This window comes from Phyllobates terribilis, unplaced genomic scaffold, assembly GCF_046119375.1.
Source record: "Phyllobates terribilis strain yellow unplaced genomic scaffold, ASM4611937v1 Scaffold_2__4_contigs__length_985480577, whole genome shotgun sequence".
NCBI classification, from domain to species: domain Eukaryota; kingdom Metazoa; phylum Chordata; class Amphibia; order Anura; family Dendrobatidae; genus Phyllobates; species Phyllobates terribilis.
In genome coordinates, this window is record NW_027362762.1 from 954,786,771 (window position 1) to 954,799,564 (window position 12,794).

Here is a 12,794-nt window from a genome sequence, read left to right on the forward strand (position 1 = left end):
CGAGTGAAGGAACTGAGAGACCAGATCGGAGTAAAGGAACAGAGAGATCAGATCCGAGTGAAGGAACCAAGAGATCAGATCTGAGTGAAGGAACCAAGAGATCAGATCTGAGTGAAGGAACCGAGAGACCAGACCCGAGTGAAGGAACCGAGAGACAAGATCCGAGTGAAGGAACCGAGAGACAAGATCGGAGTAAAGGAACCGAGAGATCAGATTGGAGTAAAGGAACCGAGAGATCAGATCCGAGTGAAGGAACCAAGAGATCAGATCTGAGTGAAGGAACCAAGAGATCAGATCCGAGTGAAGGAACCAAGAGATCAGATCTGAGTGAAGGAACCGAGAGACCAGTTCCGAGCGAAGGAACCGAGAGACCTGATCTGAGTGAAAGAATAGAGAGACCAGATGTGAGTGAAGGAACAGAGAGACCAGATCCAAGTGAAACAATAGCGAGACCAGATCCGAGTGAAGAAACCAAGAGACCTAATCCCATTGAAGGAACTGAGAGACCAAATTCGCATGAAAGAACCGAGAGACCAGATCCAAGTGAAGGAACTGAGAGACCAGATCTGAATGAAGGAACTGAGAGACCAGATCCGAGTGAAGGAACCGAGAGACCAGATCCAAGTGAAAGAATAGAGTCTAGGTCCGAATTAAGGAACCAAGAATACAGATCTGAGTGAAGGAACCGAGAGACCAGATCCGAGTGAAGAAACCGAGAGACCAGATCCGAGTGAAGGAACCGAGAGATCAGATCTGAGTGAAGCAACAGAGACCAGATCTGAGTGAAGGAACTGAGAGACCTGATCCGAGTGAAAGAATAGAGAGACCAGATGTGAGTGTGTAACATGTTGACATGTCTTTCTAGTAATGAGTTCATATTACTGACAGTATAAATTTCTCCTGCAATGACTTAGTCCGGCCATTAGGGGTCAGCAAGAGACAAGTAAAGAAAAGCCCAGGGATCTGTAAAAAGTCCAGAAAACACAGAACCAGGAAGTCCTCTGAGGAGATGAGACGTGTCTGGTGTCCAGAGACGCTTGGAGCTTGTAGAGACTTGAGCTGGATGGTGTGTCCAAGAAGAAGCTGTGCCTTGTGAGTAACTGAGAAATGTGACCGGTCACCAACTGTATAGTCAGTTAGGGAAAGCTAGTTAGTGATTCCAGTAGTGCTGAGAACTGCATGGTGTATATCACTGCTGATGGACTGATCAGATTTGATCCAGAGATTGTGAAGGATCTGGTATACTAAGACTCTGTTTATGTGGATACTACAAAGGAGCCCTGTTGTGAACTACACTTTGAGACTGAGATTGATTCTAATTCCTGCTTACACCTGGATGTGCTGGACAGCTTGGTGAGAAGGAGAAGCTGATCAAACTCTGTGGCCGGAGATCAGGGTCTAATAAAAGGTTTAGTTTATTAACTGTTTGTATATGTATTAAGTCTGAGAGGAAGAGAAACTGTACACTGTATAGGTAACGCATTGGCTAAATATATATGAGTGTTCTTCAAGGAGAAAACAAGGGTACCTGGATCCCATTGTATTAGTGTGGGAGGGGGGTGTAAGGTTATATTCCTGGGAGGACCACGTGCCACATCCGCGGTAACATCCTGGGTAGGCCCTGTACTGAATAAGGGTGGAAGCGGCATAGCCCAGGGGTAGTTTGGCTCATTCCCGCTAGATTGGCACTTGGGCTCTCTCGGGCTGCATAACTTGTATTTTGTGTTCGTGGCTGTTGTGGCCCATATTTTGTAGAAATGTTTAACCCTGTTATTTGTTTGACCAGTATAAAGAAAGTTATTTGCCACTATACCGAGGTCGGAGTCATTCATAGCAGCGTCGTATCCCTCATACACATTCGACCGGCGTTCCGATCGTTACAAGTGAAGGAACAGAGAGACCAGATCCAAGTATCGGGCAGGGAATAAAAACACTAATGCTGATGCGCTGTCCAGGATGCCCAACTTGCCAGATGTGGGAGAAGACCCGGAAGATCTGGAGGAGATAGAGCTACCCGCTTTCCATCGTCACCGGGTGACCCAGTGCTCCCACTGTGTGAGGGACAAGCGCTCCACCAGCAGAGAGGCCACGTTCAACCCATTGCCACATCATGGAAGGGCAAAGATGCAGGATAGCGATCCAGCTGTCCGCCTGGTAAAGGAGTTGCTAACACAAGCTGACTCGCACCCTGATCGAGATGTTCCACAGGAGACCCAACAGTTGTGGAAGGAGAAGGGCAAACTGTTCATCTACGAGAGAAAGCTGTGTTGAAGAAGTATCAACTCCCGGACACACGAACTGGTCTGGCAGGTGGTAGTCCCGAGGCGGGATGCGCCAATGGTCTTAGAAGCGTACCACGATGGAGCAGGACACTTCGGGTGGAAGAAGTTGGAGGTCCTGCTACGTGAGCGATTCTACTGGGTTGGCATGAGGAAAGCAATCGAGAGATGGTGTCGAGAATGTGGTCCATGCGACCTGAGACAGAAAGACCGTGACAACCAGAGGGCTCCCCTGCAACCCATAATCACCAAACAACCACTTGAACTGGTAGCCTTGGACCACGTGAAGCTAGCCCCAAGCCGGTCAGGCTATGTCTACGCTCTCACCATAGTAGACCACTACTCCTAATTCCTTGTAGTAGTGCCAGTGAAAGATCAGACGGCAGCCAAAGCATTTCAACAACACTTTTGTCGTCCGCACGGTTACCCTGAACGAGTGCTCACCGACCAAGATCCAGCCTTTGAAGCAGAGGTGTTCCAGGAATTCTGTAACTTGTACGGCTGCGAGAAAATCAGGACGACGCCGTATCATCCCCACACCAACGGGTTGTGTGAGAAGATGAATCAGGTGGTAATAGACCTGTTGAAGACGTTGCCCCTTGAAGAACGTAGCCTGTGGCCAGAGAAGTTACCAGATTTGGTGGACCTATATAGGACCTATATAACCACATCCCGGTGAACTCCACCAACTGTACACCCGCTTACCTGATGAGAGCAAGATCTGGTAAGCTACCCTTCGACTTAGACATGGGAGTCTTAACACCAGAGACGACATCACCAGATGCAGATTGGGATACAGAGCGGCAGCAACAATGCTGCAAGGTGCAAGAATGTGTGGAAAGAAGTTTGTCCCAGGCGAGACAGAAGCAGGAGAAAACTTACAATCAGCACGCACCTGCTGTTCCCTTGTCATCTGGAGAACAGGTACTTAAGAGGAAGAGACGAGTCCATCAATTAGATGACCAGTGGGAGGATGAGCCATACACAGTCCTACCCTAGAATTACGATAACACCAAAGTGTGCCTCATCAGTAAAGATGGAGGGGAAACTTCAGCGGCAGTCTCAAAAGACCACTTGAAGATATGTCCTGAACAGTTGAAACACAAAGAAGAAGACGAAGACAGCCCTCAGCCCACAGAAGAGGTGGAAGAAACGGTCCAGACAGTCCTTGGAGCATTTCCCCGGTCTTGGACGCAGGTGAACAGAGCAATTGTGGTACCGGTCCTGACCTTTCTCCAAGTGGCCTCACTGGAAGCTGCAGAGGCTCCAGAACATCTGGAAGACCAGTCAGCCCCAGAGACAGATGCTTCATCAGCAGCAGATGAGGAGAAACTACCCTCTGCTAGCAGTGAACCTGTCGTACCCAGGGTGAGTCAAAGAATTCGTAGGAGCTTACCCAGCCTACCGGGGTTACCTCAGACTGCCTGTAGTGTAGTTCACACTGAACCCACCACACCAGGGGTATACACTAGGGACCAGGGTAGGTCAGTGACAACAAATGTACTATGTAGATCGACCCGGAGTACTAAAGGTCAGCTCCCTGCCCGCTGGAGGAACTAACGTGTAAGAGAACTAAAGAGTATGTTATAAATAGTTTTAATCGTTAAATAATGCTAGAAATATATATATTTGTTACATTTATGGACAATTGGACCACAGGACTAGGTGTGGTCAGGACAATGTTGGATATAGTTACTAATTGGCCTAGAAAATAAACCACAGGCGTGGCTGAAGACCAGGTCCACCGAAAGAGTGCCCTGAAGCCACGCCCAGGGACAATACACAAAGTGGGTTGATGTGGTTCCCACCAGCAAAATTTCAGTTACCCGGATTGTGGTGTAAAGACTAAGCGAAGCAGTGACTGCTGTACGTTTTTGCTTGGGTTTTTGCTTTTTGAGATTTTGTAAACTGTTTGTAATGGGAATTGTTATTGTTGATTGTTAATTTTAAAAGGTATCCTCAGTCCGGGAGTACTGAAGTTAACTAGGGGGGAATGTGGCACCCCAGGAGTCCGGTTGACACAGTGGCATTGTCTCCCTCACAAGAGGCGATGCCATGCCTGGAAGCAAGCTGGGGTCCCCTAATCAGGTTTTGCTAGCATGCAACACTTTCCTGGCTCCAGACCAGCAAGGGGAGCTCCTCCCCTTAGCAACTGGATCTGGAGGCGGGGTTAGTTAGTGTGAGGAGAACAGAGAGGAGTTGAAGTCAGGACGTCGACGAGGAAAGACCCAGGGAGTGGAGCTGCACGGCAGTTCACCCCAGAGGAACGTGCAGAAGAACCGGACACCGGAATCCGAGGTTGTGGGGCACCGAAGGCCCAGCAGCAGAAACCGGAGGGCAGGAGACTGTCGGTCTCCTGGCCCCATCAGACGCCCGGAGGCTCAGTTGCACGATAGGGCCCAGCACCGCCACGTGGGAGCGACACTCCAGAAAGGCCCTTGCTGCCTGCCATACGGGTGAGCACAAAGACGTTTTACTCAGGGACAAGGGCCGCAGCATAGCTATACGCATCAGGGCCAAAGAGGTAGCGCAAAGGGAAGGCCTACAACTCCACCTGGCTAGGTGGATCTCACAACTTGCTTCCAGGCCGCCTGGACCTCTACTACCAGCTAGTACCCGTGCCCCGGTCTGCCTAACCACCGCAAGTAAACATAAGAGGAAACAGCCATTAAGTTGTGGACTGATTATTAACTGCGCCATCCTCTGCACTACACCGCACAGCAACATCTATAAAATCACTACTTCCTGCCATGGAGCTGAGCTCTGCCTGTGGAGAGCTGAACCAACTCTGCTGCACTAACAACGGCTCCAGAGGTTCTGCACCACAGCGGCGGCTCCATATAGCCGCATACCACAGGTGGCGTCACAAACTGTATATAAAAACTATAAATCCCCTGTAAATATCTCCTTTTATTGACCGCCCTGGGTCACGGACCGGGTCACCACCACTGTGACATCTCCCCTAGTAACGACCGTCCCGGCACCGAGTACCCCACGGCCCAGGGGGTGCGTCACATGATTCGTCATGAATTAACTAAGACAGGTCTTACAAGGTTTGATGATCAACCCGAAAACTATAGAGATTGGAAATGTGCCTTTAAAACTGCAACTAGTGACTTCGGCATCACCGCTGCTGAAGAGCTAGACCTGTTGATCAGGTCGCTTGGGCCACAATCCACAGAACAGGTCAAGAGACTCAGATCTGTCCACATCAGTAATTCAATGGCTGGTATCACTGCTGCATGGGAGAGACTAGAACGAAGGTATGGTAGTCCTGAGGCCATAGAAAATGCCCTGTTCAAAAGTCTAGAGGATTTTTCAAAAATATCCAGTAAGGACAGTCTAAAATTCCAAGAGCTCAGTGACCTCCTGTTAGAGCTTCAGCTGGCCAAAGCAGAACCGCACCTACCTGGCCTCAGCTAACTGGACACTGCTCGTGGGGTAAACCCAATAGTTTATAAGCTACCAAGTCTCCTTTCCTCCATTTTCCTACTTCTGTCAGTTTATCAAAAATATTGCAGAGTGTAAGACTGATTCAAGCTTTTTCAATGGAGAACCCAACGGCCCTGGTTCATTTCCTCCCAAGTATGAAAGTCCACGTTCAAGCAACAGAAACCCCAGCAGTCCAGTGTCAGTGAAGAAGACTGATGTTCTTCCCACACCTTCACCAGCTCCAGACAAGGGCGAGGTATGTGAAAAGATCGAAAATCCTAATCTTACGTGTCCCATCCATAGGATGCCACATCCACTAAAAGTGCATTGGCTTCAGAAAGAAACTGCTCCAGGAACTTAAGGAGCTTCTAAAGAAGTTTGGGGTATGTTACAGATGTTGTGCGTCTACTGAACACTTTGCTAAAGACTGTAAAATCTCTATTAAGTGTTTTGAGTGTGACAGTGAGGACCACGTACAAGTGCTCCATCCATCCCAACCTGACTCTGCACTGCTTCCGCCTTCTCCCACCACAAAGCATGGCGGGGAGGATGCAGTGTAAGCGGCAAGTCCAACCACAATATCTTCTTCATGTACCAAAGTCTGTGCAGAAGACCTATGTGACAAGTCCTGTGTGAAGATATGTTCTGGACGATCAGAGCAACCGATCCCTTGCAAGGTCAGAACTCTTTGATTTGTTTGACTTAAAAGGAAACGCTCACTCCTACTCCCTTGGGCACCTGTAGTGGTGTTACAGAGATCTCTGGGAGAAGAGCCAATGGTCTCATAGTATCTTCTCTTGAGAACAATGTAACGATACCCCTACCCACTTTAATCGAGTGCAACCAGATACCATCCAAAAGAGAGGGGATCCCAACTCCAGAGACTGCTCTTTGTCTCCTCCATCTAAAGACTATAGCCAACAAGATACCAGCTCTTGGCAGCAGCGTAAATATCCTAATTCTGCTTGGCTGAGACATTCTGCGGCTACACAAGGTAGGTCGGCAAATCAACTGGCCACATGATGCTCCATTTGCTCAAAAATGATCTAGGCTGGGTTATCATAGGTGATGTCTGCATGGAAAGGACGAAGAGACCTACAAGAATCTTCTCATTTAAGACTCATGTCTTGCCAAATGGTTGCAGCACATACTTTCAGCCATGCCCACATCATTACTGGGTGAAAGAGAAGATGAGTGACAGTAAGTGGCAGCAAGAAACCCCTGACAACATGAATATGTTCCTGTCCTGTGATGACAACCTTGGGTCAACAGTGTTAAATTCTGCAAGAGAAGACAGTGGAAACTACCTTAGGTTCCTAGTACGGCACAAGGAGGACAGTGAGAGGAGCAGGAGCTCTGTAGGAGCTCTGCTCAGGAGGAGGGCCTAGAGATAGGCCCTGGACAGACTGAAGAGGAGAGGAGCAGGAGAAAGGCTCCAGGAACGTGGAAGGGACCCCAGGGATACGGGTAGTGCTGGAGGCCATCCGTACGCCCGAATCTGCCAGGAGGTGGAGGAGTCAGGTCGCACAGAGGGGACCGGTCCCTAAACTAGCAGAGTTCTTTAAGCCTCAACTAGGAAACCAGAGGCTGCAGTATTTCAGGTACTGCAGCCACAAGCCACATCTGTCTCACCAAGAAGGTGGCCATAGAGGACCCAGGGGACAGAGAAGACGTCGCCCGGCAAGGTCCGCGGTCACTGGATTGGGACACTAGATGTGAGGTGCAGGGAGACGGCCAGAAGGAACACACAGAATGGTGTTCCGCTATGTACTCCGGAGGTACCTGAGGGTTGGCTGAGCCCCTGCCCGGAGAACGCAGCATGACGTGGTAAGTTATGATCTGCAGTTTTAACCAGGAGCAAAGTAAGAACTGTGAGTAAATCCGGAAGACTGCATCCCACTGTCTCTGTCAATTATTACTGCTGCGCCATCACCCCCTGCACTACACTGCTACTTCCATAACAGCAACATCTACACTGCCATGGAGCTAAGCTCTGCCTGTGGAGAGCTGAACCAACTCTGCTGCATTCACACCAGCTCCAGAGGATCTGCCCCGCAGCGGCAGCTCCCCTTAGCCGCATACCACAGGTGGCGTCACGAACATTATATAAGAACTTTAATTCCCCTGTAAATAACCCCATTTTACTGACCGCCCTAGGTCACGGACCGGGTCACCGCCACTGTGACATTTCCCCTAGCAATGACCGGCCCGGCACCGAGTACCCCACGGCCCACAGGGCGCGTCACATTCACATTCCAGGTGTCAGTCTGCGATAAACCCTTCACCAAACGAGGAGTCTTATCTGTCGTGAACAGCATCTACGACCCTCTCGTGTTTACATCACCCATCACCATCCAAGGTAAGATACTGTTGAGACAGTTGAGTGCTGAGAACATGGATTGGAACACTCCACTACCGTCCCAGAAACCACAAATGTGGGAGACATGGAAAACGTCTCTGAAGATCTTAGAACATCCCATCTCATTCCTATCTTGTTCTGCCTTAAGGTCTCTTTCAGCCGCCACGAGAAGAGAAGTCCACATTTTCTCTGACGCACCTACAAGGGTCATAGCTGCAGTAGCCTACCTGAAGACCTCAGGAGCCGTCAACAAGGTACACTGTTGATTTGTCCTGGACAGGGCCAAACTAGCCTCAAGGCCTGCTCACACTGCACCAAGACTTGGTCTTTGTGTTGCTATATTCGTGGTGGAGGTTGCCGAAGTTGACCTTGAACAGTGGCACCACATCTCCACTGACCTTACCAAGGATCAGGACTCCTAGCTGCACCAAGCCTTTGTGACAACACCTGGCTGTCGTTTCCAAGTTTTGTTCTTCAGGACCCTTGTTCTGTCAATGCTGGCAGCACATTTGAACTTGAGGAAGTAGTCGCTGTCTCTACACGCTGCATACCTGTGACACCAAAGTTGAAGCTGAGGCCTCATCACTCTGGACGCTTCTCGATCTGGTCACCAGTTGTGCAGGCTGGTATTCACCTGACTTATACCGCCAATTGCTTCATGGGAGAAGGTATCACATGAAGGACATTGCTACTGGACACAGCTTACGGCGGGGAGCTGTGTCCAGCTGTGTTAGATCATTGGAACTTTCTCCAGTGGATTGTTGGGTTGGTGGAAGTGTTTGCACGTTGCGGCTTCCCCAATCCGAAGATGGGTTTCCATTTGGACTCGGATTATCCGGCTGTTGAGGACTTCAGGCCTCCAACTGAAAATTGGACTACTGTTAGTGTTATTGTTGCATGCTTGTATATTTCTTTTTGTCTTTCAGGTCTACTGTGACATCCTCAGAAGACATCATGTCAAAAGAATCATTGTGAAATCTAAAGATTTCAGGCGGGGAGTGTTATGTCCCATGATTGGGAATTTCATAGACTATATTGGACTTCTTACAGCTGCTATGTATTACTGTTTTATTGCATTGCTGTAATGTTTACTTTCCTTAAAGTTTGTCCCTTCTCTCTCCCTGTCTCCCTCTGATGTGGCTGTGATGTAACTAACCCCTCCCTTCTTCTTCCTGCTTCTCCTCATTCTCCATCTTAACCACCATTAGAAGCTCATGTGCTCTAAGCCTATCTCTCAGGAAAAGTCTTTTTTCCTGCTGCTTGATGTACTACAACCAGATTTTTGCAAGAAAGAATAAAGTTTCTTCTAAATCTTCACAATGAGCCTGCCTTAGGCCGAGCTATCTGAGAACATCGCCCTTGTAAGTAAGGTGAGGAGGCAGTCTGGAAACAGTGTTTCACAGCGCCCTATACTTGGAGAACAGCCAGAATAGCATTGATGAATTATCTCATGTAGGAAAGAATTGTGGGGATTTTCTTTATATTCTTTGTGTACTTTTACATGAGATTTTTAACAAATTATTTTAACTTTAAAAGAAAAAAAACGAGACGAATTAGTAGCAAAATCGATTCATTTCAGGTTTATATTCAAGTCTATATTTGTGCTATTGTCTTCGCTTTGATGGAAATCGATGGTGCTCTCGGCCAGTTCTGGGCACGGGTTCATTGTCTACATTGTCCTTTTCAACAAAAGACCAATTGTAAAAAAAAGTTAAGTCATTCTAGGCAAATGATCATGTACACCTTGAGATAACCTTTTTCAATATTTAACCTCATGAATGACAGTGTTGAGACTTGTAGTAGGTCATCTCCATGGGTCAAACCCAATCCATAACTACAACTCAACACCCAAAACGTATACTGAATCCTAAACCTAAGCAAGAAACTGGGTAACCAATGACCTCCCGACTATAGGTGTTGAATCAAAAATGCATTGGCCAAGATTAATGTTAAATCTGTTACCAAAAAAATTGGATCCTCTAAGCCTAAGAGTTTGGGCAGGCTAGACTGCTGTGTGGAGTCTAATGGATCTCTCAGTTCTTTACCCTCAAAACCACTCAAGGAGATATGAACTTTCCCAGGTCACTGCGATTGTCGGCAGGTGCCCTGAATGAACTGCAACAAATCAAGGAACAATGTCAAAGTTGTCACCAGAAAAGTGTCCAAATGTGTGCCGAATCTGAGGATGAGATGTAGATGTGGTCAGAATCTAGCGTAAATAAACAGGTGGGAAAACCAAGGAGTGAAACACAAGCAGAATCCAACAACTAAACCAAAGTCAGAGCAAAGGAGAACCTCAATCGGGACCAGCAGAGCTGCTGCTGACAGAATACATATCTATGTGTCAGAAAGAAAACTTGAACCACTTATCCACAATATCCTCAAACACATGTATTGTATTTTAAGTAAATACTGATATAATTATAGTTTGACCTATGCCCCTCTATTTTTTTCCCTTTGCTGAAATCAGATATAAAATTTTAAATAAAAAAAAGTTATACATTGTTATCACTTGTATTTTTTATTTTTTTTACATTTGTTGTGCTTTTTTATGCCACTATTTTATTAACATAGCCCTAGCCTCAACCTTATCCCTAACCTTAACCCCAACCCTAGCCTCAACTGTAGCCCTAACCCTAAACTTATCCCCAACCCTAACACCAAATATAGCTCCAACCAAGCCCCAACCTTAGCACTAACCTTCGCCTCAGCCCTGGCCCTAACCTTAGCCTCAACCCTAAACTTAGCCTCAACCCCAGCACAAACATAGCCCTAACTCTAACCACAACCTTAGCCTTCACCCTAGCTTCAACTCTAGCCCTAACCCTAAACTTAGCCCCAACCCTAGCACCAAACATAGCCTCAACCCAAGCCTCAACCTTAGCAATAACCTTAGCCTCAACCCTGGCCCTAACCTTAGCCTCAACCCTAAACTTAGCCTCAACCCCAGCACAACCATAGCCCTAACTCTAGCCACAACCTTAGCCCTCACACTAGCCTCCATTCTAGCCCTAACCTTAGCCCTAACATTGGCTACTATCCTAGCCTCAACCATAGCCCAAAACCTAGCCCTGACCTTACCTTAGCTCTAACCGAAGGTACAAGAAAATGCTTTTTTGTGACTATAAGGGATTTAGTTGGGGAGCTTGCTGTGACTTAATGGAATTTAAAGGAACTGGTGTGACTACTGGAAAATTAGAGGGAGCATTAAGTATACCAGTAAAGCTGTGATTGCTGTGTCCTCTGGGGAATGTGACATTGACTACTAGAAACTTGACTACTAAGGACATGGAGTGCTGCTGGTTGCTGGGGATTAATTAGGGAGCTGCTTGAATCACTAAGAAGTTGTGGGTGATTACGAGTGTAGGACAAGTGCTGAGGTTGCTAAACATTTTGGAAATGTGTTGGAGACTGCAGTGACTATTGAGGTAGTGGGAGTGGTGGTGCCAATGTAGGGCCTGCAGTGACTACTGGGGGAAGTAAAGGGCCTTAGCATTGCTTTCCTACATACAGAGATCAGCCTAGGTTTTTCGTTTAAAATAATAGACAACGCATTTTAATTGAAGTAGACCCCCTTGTAAACTAAAAAAAAAAAAACCTGCAGCCAATCAGTGCCCACTATTGGGCTACTGCACTCTCACTTTTTCTGCTTCTCCAACCTAGCGGCCAATGATTGGCTGCAGGGCTCACGTGACATAACAACCCGGCACACCTGGCCCCGACATCACTGGAATGGGGGGCTGCTTAATTTATGAAGGGGTGGTCCGGGTACTTTAAAACCCCTTTTAAAAAAACTTCTCATCTGATGAAGAAGTTTGTCCCGAGTTTAACTTTTCAAAATGAAAGTTCTAAAAATGAGTTTACTAAATATCAGTAGACTCCGGGATTTATTTCGCGCAGCTGCTCGTTGGTTTGTTTCTTCAGATTATAAAACAAAGGAATTACATTAAAATAACATTTCTTTTAATATTTTTCTGCCTTTGTTAAACACTTATTTATTTTTGCTTTGTTTTTCACTTACGGCCGTAGTAAGCCATTTATGAGGATTTGCAGCGCACAGGGTACATTGGACGGTATGCCGGCGTTCGCTTTAATCCAAGAATCAATTTATTAGAGTAGATGGTGATTCATTCCATGAGCAGAAGGGAATTTTACTAATTTTTATTGCAGCCTGAAATTTATTAGTGGCAGAATAAGGTCATTTCAGCTGTTTGGAGTCTTAATAAGGATTTTAATTGGAGTGTCGTTTCCTAACAATACACGAGAGCTACATTGTAATTTACAGAGAGCTTCCCCTTTACTTTAAGAAAGGTGAGAATGTTCTTTCTTTGGGAAATAAAAGTCTCGTAAAGTAAGAATTGTGGCTAGAAATTTATATATCTATATCTCTCTCTCTGTATATATATACAGTACAGACCAAAAGTTTGGACACACCTTCTCATTTAAAGATTTTTCTGTATTTTCATGACTATGAAAATTGTACATTCACACTGAAGGCATCAAAACTATGAATTGCCACATTTGTGCCAAGAGTGTGCAAAGCAGTCATCAAAGCAAAAGGTGGCTACTTTGAAGAACCTAGAATATATGACATATTTTCAGTTGTTTCACACTTTTTTGTTAAGTATATAATTCCACATGTGGTAATTCATAGTTTTGATGCCTTTAGTGTGAATGTACAATTTTTATAGTCATGAAAATACAGAAAAATCTTTAAATGAGAA